The sequence below is a fragment of the Heptranchias perlo genome, chromosome 4 (assembly GCF_035084215.1).
Source record: "Heptranchias perlo isolate sHepPer1 chromosome 4, sHepPer1.hap1, whole genome shotgun sequence".
Classification (NCBI taxonomy): domain Eukaryota; kingdom Metazoa; phylum Chordata; class Chondrichthyes; order Hexanchiformes; family Hexanchidae; genus Heptranchias; species Heptranchias perlo.
Window position 1 is genome coordinate 6,557,112 of NC_090328.1, and position 16,716 is coordinate 6,573,827.

General features: G+C 45.7%; 1 long non-coding RNA gene across 1 annotated transcript; it reads right to left on the minus strand.

The window, feature by feature from the left end:
- Positions 1-572: 572 nt before the first annotated feature.
- Positions 573-12,000, minus strand: LOC137320419 (uncharacterized). The gene is made up of 3 exons (XR_010962512.1): positions 11,943-12,000; positions 5,308-5,361; positions 573-611 (listed from the first exon to the last, which is right to left on the minus strand). It is a non-coding gene; the product is annotated as an uncharacterized lncRNA (long non-coding RNA).
- Positions 12,001-16,716: the final 4,716 nt, after the last annotated feature.

Below are 16,716 nucleotides of genomic sequence, written 5' to 3' on the forward strand. Positions count from 1 at the left end.
AAAAAAAATACCAAAACGCAGTCGGTATCTGTTTCTTTGTATCAGGGAGGTTCACGATGGGCCATATGCGGCCCTTAGGCCTAACAATGCAGTCACGAAACCTAGGCAACCCAGTCCTCTTTGCACTTATTTTCCATTTGCTTTATTTTTAATCCTATTTGAATGTGTGGGCCGGGAGGTTTGGAAAGGGCTATTTTTAGCTCTGTTGCCTCATTGATGGATGAATCCTAAGTCAGAACACTTAGATCTGCTAGCATCCACAACTGGAGATATATGTGCAAATTAACTGAAACATAGTTTTAAATGTGGCCCCCCCCAAGGCTTTATGATACATAGCCCACAGACTTGGTTGCCCCTGCTCTGGCTACTATTCAGACCCTTAATAGTATGAGACTGATTTATCTTAAAAGGACTTCTTGTGCACTTTTAGCAATGACATATTCATTTGGCCCTGCTAAAAATCTCTCTGTGGTAGGCTAATTGCTTGGTCACGGCCCACGCAAGCCTATTGCTCAAAGAGGAAGTCGCAGGGTGAATGTACTTACTGGGTGCTTGGCCGAAAGTCTCCCACTGACAGTACCGGTCTGATTCCACGTAGGGGAGACAAAACTCTGCATAACGATGATAAAAAATTATTCTTTACGATAGGAACTTACCAGTTAATGAGACACTAATCATTAAACAAAAGTGAAAAACCCGCAGCTGCTGGAAATCTGAAATAAAACCAGAAAATGCTCGAAATACACAACAGGTCAGACAGTATCCGTCAAGAGAAAAGATGGAATAATGTTTTGAGTACAAACCATACGCTATACCCAAAACCCTAATCTCTCTTTTCTGTTTACGGATGTTGATGGACCTGTTGTCTGTTTCCAGCGTTTCCACTTTTTAATTACTAAACACTACAACTGGAATATGCTCTTTAAGAACAGTTGCGCTTATGTAACAGTCTTAGTAAGGAAAGAAGAAACTTGCATTGATATAGCACCTTTCAAATCCTAGGTACATCCCAAAGTGCATCACAGCCAATTAATTGCTACCATGGTGTCAGCTGTGGCTCAGTGGGTGGCACTCTTGCCTCTAAGGCAGGAGGTCGTGGGTTCAAGTCCCACTCCAGGCTGACACTCCCAGTACTAGTACTGAGGGAGTGCTGCACTGTCGGAGGTGCCGTCATTCCAATGAGACGTTGAACCACGGCCCTGTCTGCCCTCTTAGGTGGTCGTAAAAGATCCCATGGCCATTATTTTCAAGAAGAGCAGGGGAGTTCTTCCTGGTGTCCTGGCAAATATTGATCCCTAAAAAACACATTTTCTGGTCATTATCACATTGCAGTTTGTGGGACCTTGCTATACGCACAAAAGGGCTGCTGCACTTCCAACATTACAGCAGTGACTACGCTTCATAGAATCATAGAAAGGTTAAAGCACGGAAGGAGGCCATTCGGCCCATCGAGTCCGCGCCGGCTCTATGCAAGAGCAATGCAGCTAGTCCCACTCCCCCGTCCTTTCCCCATAGCCCTGCAATTTTTTTTCTTTTAAGTACTTATCCAGTTCCCTTTTGAAGGCCATGATTGAATCTGCCTCCACCGCCCCCTCGGGCAGTGCATTCCAGATCCTAACCACTCGCTGTGTAAAAAAGTTTTTCCTCATGTCACCTTTGGTTCTTTTGCCAATCACCTTAAATCTATGTCCTCTGGTCCTTGACCCTTCTGCCAATGAGAACAGTTTCTCTCTATCTACTCTGTCTAGACCCTTCATAACTTTGAATACCTCTATCAAATCTCCTCGCAACCGTCTCTGTTCCAAGGAGAATAACTCCTGCGTCTCCAGTCTATCCACTTAACTAAAGTCCCTCATCCCTGGAATCATTCTAGTAAATCTCTTCTGCACCCTCTCTAAGACGTTCACATCTTTCCTAAAGTGCCCTGCCACCGTCAACGATTTGTGCATATATACCCCCAGATCTCTCTGTTCCTTACCCCTTTTAGAATAATGCCCTCTAGTTTATATTACCTCTCCTCGTTCTTCCTACCGAAATGTATCACTTCGCATTTTTTTGTGTTAAATTTCATCTGCCACGAGTCCGCCCATTCCACCAGCCTGTCTATATCCTCTTAAAGTCTATCACTATCCTCCTCGCTGCTTACTACCCTTCCTAATTTTGTGTCATCTACAAATTTTGGAATTGTGCCCTGTACACCCAAGTCCAAGTCATTGAAATATATCAAGAAAAGCAGTGGTCCCAGCATTGACCCCTGGGGAACACTACTGTACACCTCCCTCCCGTCCAAAAAGCAACCCTTCACCACTACTCTCTGTTTCCTGTCCCTTAGACAATTCTGAATCCATGTTGCTACTGCCCCCTTTGTTCCATGAACTGCAATCTTGATGATAAGCCTACCATGCGGCACTTTATCAAACGCCTTTTGAAAATCCATATACACCACATCAACTGCATTGCCTTCATCTACCCTCTCCATTACCTCATCAAAAAACTCTATCAGGTTAGTTAAACATGATTTGCCTTTAACAAATCCGTGCTGGCTTTCCCTAATCAATCCACACTCGTGCCGAATTATCGTTTCTAAAAGTTTCCCCACCACCGAGGTTAAACTGACTGGCCTATAGTTGCTGGGTTTATCCTTACACCCTTTTTTGAACAAGGGTGTAACATTTACAATTCTCCAGTCCTCTGGCACCACGGATGTTTGGAAGATTATGGCCAGTATCTCCGCAATTTCCACTCTTACTTCCCTCAGCAACCTAGGATGCATCCCATCCGGACCGAGTGACTTATCTACTTTAAGTACAGCTAGCCTTTCTAGTACCTCTTCTTCATCAATTTTTAGCCCATCCAGTATCTCAACTATATCTTCCTTTACTGAGACTCTGGCAGCATCTTCTTCCTCAGCAAAGATAGATTTAGTACCTCAGCCATCCCCTCTGCCTCCATGAGTAGATCTCCTTTATGGTCCCTAATCGGCCCCACCCCTCCTCTTACTACCCGTTTACTGTTTACATGCCTGTAGAAGACTTTTGGATGCCCTTTTATGTTGGCCACCAGTCTATTCTCATACTCTCTTTTTGCCCCTCTTATTTCCTTTTTCACTTCCCCTCTGAACTTTCTATATTCTGCCTGGTTCTCACTTGTGTTATCAACATGACATCTGTCATACGCCTCTTTTTTCCATTTCATCTTACTCACTATCTCTTTTGTCATCCAGGGAGCTCTGGCTTTAGTTGCCCTACCTTTCTGCCTCATGGGAATGTGCCTAAACTGTACCCGAACCATCTCCTCTTTAAAGGCTGCCCACTGTTCAATTACAGTTTTGCCTGCCAATCTCTGATTCCAATTTACCCGGGCCAGATCTGTTCTCATCCCATTGAAATAGGCCCTCCTCCAATTGAGTATTTTTACTTTAGAGTGGTCCTTGTCCTTTTCCTTAGCTATTCTAACCCTTATGATACTATGATCGCTGCTCCCTAAATGCTCCCCCACTGACACTTGCTTCATTTGGCCCTCCTCATTCCCTGGAACCAAGTCCAGCAATGCCTCCTTCCTCTTTGGGCCGGAAACGTACTGGTCAAGAAAGTTATCCTGAACACATTTCAGAAGTACTTCATTGTCTGTGAAATGCTTTGGGATGTTCTAAGGTTGTGAAAGGCGTTATGTAAATGCAAGTCTGTCTTTCTTCATTGTTTTGTAGGATTTACGGCAACCAATTAACACATAGCAAAGTAATAGCGTTTCCTAACTGCAGTATTCCCATCCTGGATTCCTCTGTTCCCTATTTATCCTCACATTTATGATTTTATTACAAACAGTGAACAAACGAAATCTCCCTTCATTGTTGGGTCAGCCAAGTAAATTTCTGACCTTTTTGCTCGTGACTCATGAACAGGTGCAGAAAATAATCAAGAAGGCTAATAGAATGCTGGCCTTTATATCTAGAGGACTAGAGTACAAGGGGGCAGAAGTTATGCTGCAGCTATACAAAACCCTGGTTAGACCGCACCTGGAGTACTGTGAGTAGTTCTGGGCACCGCACCTTCGGAAGGACATATTGGCCTTGGAGGGAGTGCAGCGTAGGTTTACTAGAATGATACCCGGACTTCAAGGGTTAAGTTACGAGGAGAGATTACACAAACTGGGGTTGTATTCTCTAGAGTTTCGAAGGTTAAGGGGTGATCTGATCGAAATTTATAAGATATTAAGGGGAACAGATAGGGTGGATAGAGAGAAACTATTTCCGCTGGTTGGGGATTTTAGGAGTAGGGGGCACAGTCTAAAAATTAGAGCCAGACCTTTCAGGAGTGAGATTAGAAAACATTTCTACACACAAAGGGTTGTAGAAGTTTGGAACTCTCTTCCGCAAACGGCAATTGATACTGGCTCAATTGCTAAATTTAAATCTGAGATAGATAGCTTTTTGGCAACCAAAGGTATTAAGGGATATGGGCCAAAGGCAGGTATATGGAGTTAAATCACAGATCAGCCATGATCTTATCAAATGGCGGAGCAGGCACGAGGGGCTGAATGGCCTACTCCTGTTCCTATGTTCCTATGACTCACCTGCAACCCTTTAGTTGGTAGAAACCATGCCCTACTGAATATCAATATGAAGCAAATGTTGACGTTCACCTCCCCTATTGGCTACATGTGTCTAAGCCGTACAAGACCAGGAAGGTCAGGTACAATCCCTGATCTATGCTGAGCTAGTAGATCTGAGATGGGGCTGCAGTAGGCTCGCTCTAATTGGCCACAAGGCCCCTCGGTTGGGGTAACTTGGCCAGGGCTCCTGCTCTTCATCACTATCCCGCCACGCCTGTTGGAAGTGCACACATGGATATTGGTATCCATGAATATAGGTTTGGCCTTCGTTACGATGGCCTCCACAGTTAAATAGCCTGCCAAGTCTCAGATGTGAGTAACTGCCAATGGGCAATGCTTAATTTTTATGGTACCTCCTTTAGGTCCCTCTGTGCATTTCCATGCAGAGAAGCTACATAGTGAAGCTGCTGTTCGGAGTTGAGCCTGTTCCCAGCCGACAGCCAATGTCGCTGTGCATGAGCATCCCATGGGGACTCGATTGCTGATTTTCCCTCTTTCACTGTGAGAATGAGCTGACCCTGACAGCAGTTCGGAAATTAGGGAACTTGCCCAGTGGGGGATCAAAGCAGGAATCCACACCACACCACACCAATCTCTGGCTCACTGGGGCATCAATGCACTCCCCCCTCAACCCTTTCCCCTCACCTGGCATGTCAACCCACTTCTGTCAAACTCTATCTACAATAAACAACTTACCTTCTTCATGCAGGCTAGGAGTCCATCTACGTATGTTGACTTGATCTTGTGAATCTGAAAAAGGAAATAAGCATGTACTTATTAAAGGTGCAGGACAAAATGGCTTTTTCTTTTATTTATTTAAGGACCGCTAGTTGGACCGCTGAAGGCCCAGCACATACTCCACCCAGTTGATGACCAATTTTGAATCGGGGCCTAAAACCAGCGTTAAGACCTCGATTTGCATATTCGAGGCACCTAACGCCTGTTTCAGGCGTGCGCCCTGCGCACTTTGAAGTCGCCAGCTTCCAATTTGGCATTTCCAATCGCGACCTGAAATTCGTCCCCTCAACGCTCATTTCTCGCCCAAAACACTTACCATGGTATCGTAGTAGGTACAACACAGGAGGAGGCCATTCGGCCCGTTGTGCCTGTGCCGGCTCTTTGAAAGAGCTATCCAGTTAGTCCCACTCCCCTGCTCTTTCCCCATAGCCATGCTAAATTTTTTCCCTTCAAGTATTTATCCAATTCTGCTTTGAAAGTTACTATTGAATCGGCTTCCACTGCCCTTTCTGGCCGTGAATTCCAGATCATAACAATTCGCTGCGTAAAAAATGTTTCCTCATGTCGCCTCTTGCTCTTTTGCCGATCACCTTAAATCTGTGTCCTCTGGTGACCGACCCTTCTGCCACTATAAAAAGTTCCTTCTTATTTACCTTGTCAAAACCATTCATGATTTTGAACACCTCTATCAAATCTCCCCTTAACCTCTCTGCTCTAAGGAGAACAACCCCAGCTTCTCCAGTTTCTCCACATAACTGAAGTCCCTCATCCCTGGTACCATTCTAGTAAATCTCCTCTGCACCCTCTCTAAGGCCTTCACATCCTTCCTAAAGTGTGGCACCCAGAATTGAACACAATACTCCAGCTGAGGCCTAAACAGTGTTTTAGAAAGGTTTAGCGTAACTTCCTTGCTATTGTACTCTATGCCTCTATTAATAAAGCCCAGGATCACATATGCTTTTTTAACGGCTTTCTCAACTCGTCCTGCCACCTTCAAGGATTTGTGTACATACACCACCAAGTTTCTCTGTTTCCGCACTCCTGTTAAAAGTGTACCATTTAGTTTATATTGCCTGTTATCTTAGAGGGGCTGGTGCCAGAGGACTGGAGAATTGCAAATGTGACACCCTTGTTCAAAAAAGGGAGTAAGGATAAACACGGTAAGTACAGGCCAGTCAGTTTAACCTCGATGGGGGGGAAGCTTTTAGAAATGATAACCCAGGACAAAATTAATAGTCACTTGGACAAGTGTGGATTAATAAAGGAAAGCAAGCACGGATTTGTTAAAGACAAATTTGGGAGGGGGATGGGCACCAGGATGTAGCATTGAAAAGGAGAAAAAAGGACCACAAAGGATCAGGAGAGAAAGATAGCATTAGAGCAAGTAATAGTACAGTATTAGGTGGGATCAGATTAAGAGAGAGTAAAAGAAAGTCAAAGACTTGTTTGCAGTGCATGAGTGTAAACGCACGAAGCGTGGTAAATAAGGTTGGTGAGCTGCAGGCATAATTAGCCACATGGGAATATGATGTCGTGGTGATAACGGAGGCCTGGCTCAAAAAAGGGCAGGATTGGGTACTAAATATTCCCGGATACAAGGTGTTCAGGAAAGATAGGGAAGGAAAGAAAGGGGAGGGGGCATGGCAGTATTGATTAAGGAGAATATTGCAGTGCTGGAGAGAGAGGATGTCCTGGAGGGGTCAAGGACAGAATCTATTTGTTTAGAGTTAAGAAACAATAGAGGCACCATTACACTATTGGGTGTATTCTATAGACCACCAACTAGTGGGAAGGATATAGAGGAGCAAATCTGCAGGGAATTTATAGAGAGATGCAAAAACTATAGAGTAGTGATAACTGGGGACTTCAATTATCCTAATATAGACTGGGACAGTAATAATATAAGGGGCAAAGAGGGGGAGGAATTTTTGAAATGCGTTCAGGATAACTTTCTGGACCAGTACGTTTCCAGCCCAACGAGGAAGGAGGCATTGCTGGACTTGGTTCTAGGGAATGAGGCGGGCCAAGTGGAGCAAGTGTCAGTGGGAGAGCATTTAGGAAGCAACAATCATAAGGTTTAAAATGGCTATGGAAAAGAACATGGACCATTCTAAAGTAAAAATACTCAATTGGAGGAGGGCCAATTTCAATGGGATGAGAACAGATCCGACCCGGGTAAATTGGAATCAAAGATTGGCAAGCAAAACTGTAACTGAACAGTTGGCGGCCTTTAAAGAGGAGATGGTTCAGGTACAGTCTAGATACATTCCCATGAGGCAGAAAGGTAGGGCAACTAAAGCCAGAGCTCCCTGGGTGACCAAAGACATAATGAGTAAGATGAAACGGAAAAAAGGGGTATATGACAGATGTCAGGTTGATAACACAAGTGAGAACCAGGCAGAATATAGAAAGTTCAGAGGGGAAGTGAAAAAGGAAATAAGAGGGGCAAAGAGAGAGTATGAGAATAGACTGACGGCCAACATAAAAGGGAATACAAAAGTCTTCTACAGGCATGTAAACAGTAAACGGGTAGTAAGAGGGGGCGATTAGGGACCATTAAGGAGACCTACTCATGGAGATCTACTAAATGAGTACTTTGCATCTGTCTTTACCGAGGAAGAAGATGCTGCCAGAGTCTCAGTAAAGGGAGATATAGTTGAGATACTGGATCAGCTAAAAATTGATAAAGAAGAGGTACTAGAAAGGCTAGCTGTATTTAAAGTAGATAAGTCACCCGGTCCGGATTGGATGCATCCTAGGTTGCTGAGGGAAGCAAGGGTGGAAATTGCGGAGGTACTGGCCATAATCTTCCAAACATCCTTAGTTACGGGGGTGATGCCAGAGGACTGGAGAATTGTAAATGTTACTCCCTTGTTCAAAAAAGGGTGTAAAGATAAACCCAGTAACTACAGGCCAGTCAGTTTAACCTCGGTGGTGGGGAAACTTTTAGAAACGATAATCCGGGACAGAATTAACAGTCACATGGATGAGTGTGGATTGATTAGGGAAAGCCAGCACGGATTTGTTAAATGCAAATCGTGTTTAACTAATCTGATAGAGTTTTTTAATGAGGTAACAGAGAGGGTAGATGAGGGCAGTGCAGTTGATGTGTTTATAGATTTTCAAAAGGCATTTGATAAAGTGCTGCATGGTAGGCTTATCATCAAGATTGGGGCCCATGGAATAAAGGGGGCAGTAGCAACATGGATACAGAATTGGCTAAGGGACAGGAAACAGAAAGTAGTGATGAAGGGTTGTTTTTCAGACTGGAGGGAGGTGTACAGTGGTGTTCCCCAGGGGTCGGTGCTGGGACCACTGCTTTTCTTGATATATATTAATGTCTTGGACATGGGTGTACAGGGCACAATTTCAAAATTTGCAGATCACACAAAACTTGGAAGGGTGGTAAACAGTGAGGAGGATAGTGATAGACTTCAAGAGGATATAGACAGGCTGGTGGCATGGGCGGACACCTGGCAGATAAAATTTAACACCGAAAAATGCAGTTATACATTTCGGTAGGAAGAACGAGGAGAGGCAATATAAACTAGAGGGCACAATTCTAAAAAGGGATACAGGAACAGAGAGATCTGGGGGTATATGTACACAAATCACTGAAGGTGGTAGGGCAGGTTGAGAAAGTGGTTAAAAAAGCATTCGGGATCCTGGGCTTAATAAACAGAGGCATACAGTACAAAAATATGGAAGTCATGATGAACTTTATAAAACACTGGTTCGGCCACAACTGTAGTAGTGTGTCCAGTTCTGGGCAGCGCACTTTAGGAGAGATGTGAAGGCCTTAGAGAGGGTGCAGAAGAGATTTACTAGAATGATTCCAGGGATGAGGGACTTCAGTTATGTGGATAGACTGGAGAGGCTGGGGTCGTTCTCCTTGGAACAGAGACAGTTGCAAGGAGATTTGATAGAGGTATTCAAAATCATGAAGGGTCTAGACAGAGTAGATAGAGAGAAACTGTTCCCATTGGCGGAAGGGTCAAGAACCAGAGAACATAGATTTAAGGTGATTGGCAAAAGAACCAAAGGCGACATGAGGAAAAACCTCTTTACACGATGAGTGGTTAGGATCTGGAATGCACTGCTCAAGGGGGTGGTGGAGGCAGATTCAATCATGGCCTTCAAAAGGGAACTGGATAAGTACTTGAAAGGAAAACATTTACAGGGCTACGGGGATAGTGCGGGGGAGCGGGACTAGCTGGATTGATCTTGCATAGTGCCGGCATGGACTTGATGGGCTGAATGGCCCCCTTCCGTGCTGTATGATTCTATGATTCAGGGCACAATTAAAAAATTTGCAGATGACACAAAACTTGGAAGTGTAGTAAACAGTGAGGAGGATAGTAATAGACTTCAAGAGGACATAGTCAGGCTGATGGAATGGGCGGTCACATGGCAGATGAAATTTAACGCAGAGAAGTGCAAAGTGATGCATTTTGGCAGGAAGAATGAGGAGAGGCAATATAAACTAAATGGTACAATTCTAAAGGGGGTGCAGGAACAGAGGGAAGTTGGGGTATATGTGCACAAATCTTTGAAGGTGGCAGGACAGGTTGAAAAAGCGGTTTAAAAAGCATACGGGATCCTGGGCATTATAAATAGAAGCATAGAGTACAAAAGCAAGGAGGTTATGTTGAACCTTTATAAAACAATGGTTCGGCCACACTGGAGCATTGTGTCCAATTCTGGGCACTGCACATTTGGAAGGATGTGAAAGCCTTAGAGAGGGTGCAGAAAAGATTTACTAGAGTGGTTCCATGGATGAGGGACTTCAGTTATGTGGGTGGACTGGAGAAGCTGGGGTTGTTCTCCTTGGAGCAGAGAAGGTTGAGAGGAGATTTGATAGAAGTGTTCAAAATCATGAAGGGTTTAGATAAAATAAATAAAGGGAAATTGTTCCCATTGGCGGAAGGGTCGAGAACCAGAGGACACAGATTTAAGGTGATTGGCAAAAGAACCAAAGGCGACATGAGGAAAACCGTTTTTACGCAGCGAGTGGTTATGATCTAGAATGCACTGCCTGAAAGGGCGGTGGAAGCAGATTCAATCGTGGCTTTCAAAAAGGAATTGGATAAATACTAGACCGGAAAAAATTTGCAGGGCTACAAGGAAAGAGCAGGGGAATGGGACTTACAGGATTGCTCTTACAAAGAGACGGCACAGGCTCGATGGGCCGAATGGTCTCCTTCTGTGCTGTAACCATTCTATGATTCCTCATTCTTCCTACCAAAATGTATCACTTCACACTTCTCTGCGTTAAATTTCATCTGCCATGTGTCTGCCCATTTCACCAGTCTGTCTATGTCCTCCTTAAGTCTATCCTCCACATTGTTTACTACATTTCTGAGTTTTGCGTCATCTACAAACTTTGAAATTATAACCGTCTATACCCATGTCCAGGTTGTTAATAATACTGACCCCTGGGGAACACCATTCCATGCTTCCCTCCAGTCTGAAAAATAACCATTGCACAACGATGGCTAATTTCTCCCCCCTTGTTTCAATAGTAACCTGTAACTGTACAATAATTAAGAGATGTATATCAACTGGATTTGAGTCAAGGTTCCAGAGCTGAAAGAGAATCATTGAACAAAACATGTTGATGCATCTTACTCGCCAGCACACTGCTGCTCCCTTTTGTTACAGGAGTCCAGAAATTCCAGGAGTTTTTGGGAGAGGGGTGCAAAAAGCTGACAGAGTGAGAACGGAAGGGTAGGAATTTGGAGCAGAATCGAGTTCCAGCAGATTTCTGGCTGCAATCACAAAGTCTGATGGAGGAGGGGGGTGGGGAGCAGTGGGCTCTTCTTCCACCTGCTCCCCACTCTATTAGGGCAGCACTTTTGAGGGCGGGACTGTGGGATTGTTGCAATGCCGGGTCCCCTGGAAACCCCACCATTTCTACCTACTGTACGGTAAGTACGTCTGCATGAAAGCAGGCACACTGGCAGGAGGGTCGGTAACCAGAGGGCACAGATTTAGGATCATTGGCAAAAGAACCAGGGGGGGAGATGAGAATTTTTTTTACGCAGAGAGTTGTTATGATCTGGAATGCACTCCCTGAAAAGGTGGTGGAAGCAGATTCAATCGTAACTTTTAAAAGGGAATTGGATAAATACTTGAAGGGGAAAAAATTGCAGGGCTCTGGGGAAGAGTGGGGGAATAGCTCTTTCAGAGCTGGCACATGCATGATGGGCCGAACGGCCTCCTTCTGTGCTGTATGATCCTATGATTCTATAAGTTGCCGTGTAGGGCCATATCTTGGCCCCACAATACCTTATTCAAACAGCAATCGATCCCAAAGAGAAAGCAATCAGCATTTGGATATTGTCAGACTGGCCAAGGAGCAGCATAGAAGAACAACAGTAACTTTTAACCTTTGGTCAGTCTGGCTTCCAGGAGTCCCCCCTCTCCCCCTCCCCCAAATGGAGCGCCATGGTTCCTGGGTTTGAGATGGGGTCAGGAGGAGCACTTGCGGAGGTGCAGCAATATCCGGGGCCGCAGTATCTGGGCCAATTACTCTCCCTCGTGTAACAGGGCTGTGAGTCACACAGGTCACGTTTTAATGCCGATTAACTCACCTGTCTGTATTCCAGGATGATTTTAGGTAGTGGATGGAGTTCCTGCAGCTGCAGCAGCTAGTAAATGAACCAATAAACAGGACTGTCTTAATATTTAAACATTCTAGAAACCCATTACTTCTAAATAAAGCCCTCTTGGCATTATCTTACTGACTGCATTCATGCCAAAGAATTATCCTCAGAAAACAGAGCTGATATTTTTATTGGATTGTACATTCCAAACATGAATCTTTTATAAGGTAACCAATCACCTAAACGACCCTTTGAAAATCCCATAATTTATGGCAACAAAATACAAAGCATTCTTCCTCTGAATGGATCTCACTTAACTCTATGACCCATGTACTCAGCAGTTCTAAACATAAAATAGAACCAGATAGCACCGCAAGCCGAGTTGGTCATAAAGCAACTACGTCAGATGTTTTTGGGCTCATTTGAATTGGGAAATCATTATTCATCATACCTAGATAATGTTGTTTGAAGCTCTTATAATCCTATGATCATATCCAAGACATTCTCAGTGAATTTAATTACAGTTGTGATAATTGCAATTGAGACTCTGATCCCTGGGTGGGTTGATGAGTGGAGACGCTGATCTGAGTTCCCATTTAAACTGTAAGTATTTTTGTAATCATTAAAGTCAGCATCTCAACCATTAGAACTTTGGTACATTTACTTCAGAGTAGAAAGAAAAAAGTTGCCTCCATGTTCTGGCTTTTGATATCGTCAGAGCTTCACACAACGGGGGTAATTTTAAGCTCACCCGTCCGGTGAGGCGTGAAACGGGGAGGGGTATAAAACGGGCGTCCAGCCCGAAACCACCGGGCGGGTTAAGTTAAAATGACCCCCCCCCCCCCCCCCACAATGAATTAGTTTTCGAGCTGCGGTGACAGTTGTCATGTAGGCAGGTGGGGGCAACCACTTCATGACAATCATTCATCATAAACGAAGCTTGCATTCAAACAGCAGGGTACAAAAAACGCTTCCTAAAGGCAATGTGTAAAATGTTAATAAACAGGATGGCACTATGGGCTGGTGCGATTGGCTTCAGCACCCTTAGGATACGGGGGGGTGGGGGGGGAAATCAGCCAGATCGCGATCCAGTAACTGTCACTGAAAAGTGCAAACACGTGGTCGCTGGTGGAGGAGCAGAGCTCAGCTAACTAAGCTCCCATGGTTAAATAGGTGGCCTGTACCGTGGGACTGTATCCCAGCATCAGACAGCACCTTCAAAAAAGGAGGGAAGTAAAAAAAAGTAGAAATATAAAGAAAGTAATTAGAGTCAAAACAGCCTCCATTAGGGTCGGATGGTCCTGAGCACCTCTGGTCATGTATGACCCCCCCTCCCCACCCCGTGTGAAGCCAGACTTACCACCGCCTCAGATGTTGACTGCTGCTGCCGCAGGTCTGTTCGTGGAAGCTTCTTTTTCTCACAAAGCAGGTGCAAGCGGAGTTTGTCGAACAGGATCTACCTCAGTTCAGAAGACGGAAAATAATGAAGTTATTTTTTGATCAAAGGCAAAAGATTTTAAGGGGGCGAGTTTAACCTAACCCGCCCAGAGAGCGGGAATCTGACGGGATCGGGTGCAATGCTGGTTTTACATCCTGCCAGATTTTACTCTCCATTGAAGTTGACGGAGAGTAATATTGGGCGGGTGTAAAATCAGCGTTCCATCCTATCCCATGGATTTCCCGCCTGGCGAGTTAGGTTAGAATTACACCCTTTGTTTTAAGCTCACGCATAGTGTGAATCACATATATGAACAATGTATTCATCAAGATAAAATAATATTTTTCACACAATAGGTGCAGGATCCAAACCTGACCATTAAAAGAAGAATAAAGTTCTGTGGCGATGGGTTTTCTGACCAGCGCTGTTCCCGGACGAACACTCAACATGTCCAGATTAAATTCCTCCCTGCGTTATTTTAAACCAGGTGTTTACCAGTTTGCTTTAAGTGAGTTTAACAGCAACATCAAAAAAGCACAGAGGTAAAATTTAGTAAGAGCGCCTCGAGTGTTCATCCAGGAAAAGCACCTACGGGAAAATCTATCCCCTGAACTCTGTCGACTGTAATTTCCCAAATAACAGGGAGGATGGTGACCTGCAGCAGAATTTCCCCCTGTATGTGGGGGATGGGGTGGCGGGAGGGGGAGAGGGAGGGAACCAGATTCTGCCCCTCAAAATTCTGCAGCTTTGACCTTTAGCAAAGTCAGAGAATAAAGTCATAGAGTCATAGAGAGTCATACAGCACGGATAGAGGCCCTTCGGCCCATCGTGTCCGCGCCGGCCATCAGCCCTGTCTACTCTAATCCCATATTGTGACTGTGGATAGACTGGTAGTGGGTTAAATTGGATAACCCCTGAAAACAGGACTGGGATTGGGGTGCGAGATTAACCTGCGCCTGGTTGATGCGATGCAGGTAGCACGTAACATGCGCTACCTGGGCTGGCTGCACGGATCAGCAGAGGGCCCCAATATCGCGAATGACTCATGCTTCTTAAAGGCAGCCTGCACCTCTTAAAGGGGAGGTGCATTGTGGCTGCAAGAAGTGGTGGAAGTCATTTTAGAACTGAATCTGTGCTGTGATAATTTGAAGAATGGCTGGGAGAGAGCATGCACCAAGGGTCTCTGATGATGCACAGGTCTTGGTGCAAGAGGTGGAGAAAAGGAGGGGCAGCCTGTATCCACAGGGGGCAGGAGGCCCTCCAGACATATGCTCAAGAGGCAGTGGGATGAAGTAGGGGAGGAGGTCAATGCCAGGAGTAAAGCTCCAAAAACATGAATGCAGTGCAGGAACACGTTCAATGGTTTAAAACAAGTTGTCAAGGCGAGTGAGGTCAACTGTCAAGCGACATATCGTACCAAATGCACCACTAGCCTCATCCACTGCTCCATTCACTACATCCCCATCACCCACCTACCAACAATCTCTTTCAGTCAGTACTCAACCCTTCAAATCATATGCTTTATCTCACCCTCACACACTTAGTGCTGTTGCAAGTCTCACACCCCAACTCACAGGTCACACACATTAGCAGCTATTCAACCATGACAGCCAAACATCTTGCAGGACACTCACTGACACACTTCCCTCTTTCTTGCAGGAGAAGGTGGCACATAACAGGAGGCAGCAAGTGGCAATGGCTCCATGGAACACAAACCTGCTGTCCTTTCTCCGGATGACAGCATTCCTGCTCCCCCCAGCCACTCTGCCAGTGCCCTTGCTGTTGCCTGTCAGCCAGCCAGCCCACTCTCTGTAGAGTATTAAAACTTTATGCAAGTATAGGAAACCTCCAAAAGCAGGTACGAATGCACCAGCAGCCAGAAGAAATAATCCAGCAACTAATCTATAAATCCCGCATGATCCCTTTAAATACCTCTGGTGGGGGGTCCTTCATGCACTTTAAGTCATGTTCAGCTGTGAGAGGTTAAGATAGGGCGTTGGATGGAGTGTGGAGTTCCAAAATAGCAGCGGTCCCTTCAGTGTTGCACACCGATTCGTGTCATAATCTCCCTACTCTACTTGCTGTCTGCAATCGTTAGGTGCGCACGCGCAAACCGCTTTATCAAGATGGCATCCTGCGCGGTTCCCATCGTAAGTGTGTGCACACATCGCGGACCCCATTTTCAAGGCTTAATGGGCCACGTAGCGCCTAAAAAACGGGCGCTACACGGCCCAATTTCTCCCCCGTTGTTTACAACCTTTTTGCCCTAATACGTTTTGTGCTTTGATTGCCTTCCAGCGCCTGAGTGTTTCTTAGTAGTAAAGAAATATAAGTGGGAACAGTTAAGAGCCATTAAAACTGGGACGCCAAATAGTAGGAAACAAGAGGCCAAAACAATGGCCATAATTCTGTGATCAGTGGAGAGATTACTCATGGGATCTCTGGGCCTGGAAATTGAGCTGTTTTTCAGGCAATGATTGGCCTCCCAAGCCTCCAATATGGCGGGCAGGAAACGCACGCTCATTACAAACTGGAAGTGCGCCACCCGCCATATTGGTACAGGCCAAAAAATTGGCGTGTCGTGCCCATGCCTGAAACAGGTGTTAGGCCCTTTGCATAAGGGGCCTGACGTCTGTTTGAAGACCCACTGCAAGATTAGTTCTCCCGGGCGCCAGCTGTACTCATGAAAACCAAGCCTAAATGCGGCCTAACAGGCGGTCCTTAACGGGACCGCAACCAACCAGGCAAGTTTTAAAAATATACTTACCTGAATGTGGAGCCCCACATTAAAAGAACCCGGGCTGCTCCTCCCCTCCGCCCCCCCAGCTATCGATCCCCACACCCCCCACCCCACCCCGGTTACTCCTCTTCCTCACTTACCTAAGGGCCGCTGCTAGCATCGCAGCGGCCCGATCTTCAATCGCGCTTTGCCAGGCAAGCTGCCTCTTACTCTCTGCAGCTCATCCACTTCATGGAAATGAGGCCCGAGGCACAGTATCGGGGACACCTCGGGCCTCACCATTCAGGCGCAGGGATCGTATGCTGCACCCGCCCCCACCCCACTTGGCCAAAAATGGGCCCGCCCGACTTCCGAGGCCCCGATCATCCCAATCATTGTGACTGATCTTGATGAGATTACTGAATGTAGGATGTCTAGGCTTGCACATGATACCAGGTCATGTGGGGGAAGCAGAACGTTTAGAGGAAAGGGGTAAAGGGGTACAGGCAAGGGCAGCGTTAGGACCGTGTAACTGCATGGGGTCCCGAATCAGTCAGGGACCCCGAGCGGATCCAGCGATAGGTTTCTCCAATAAAAATGGAGGG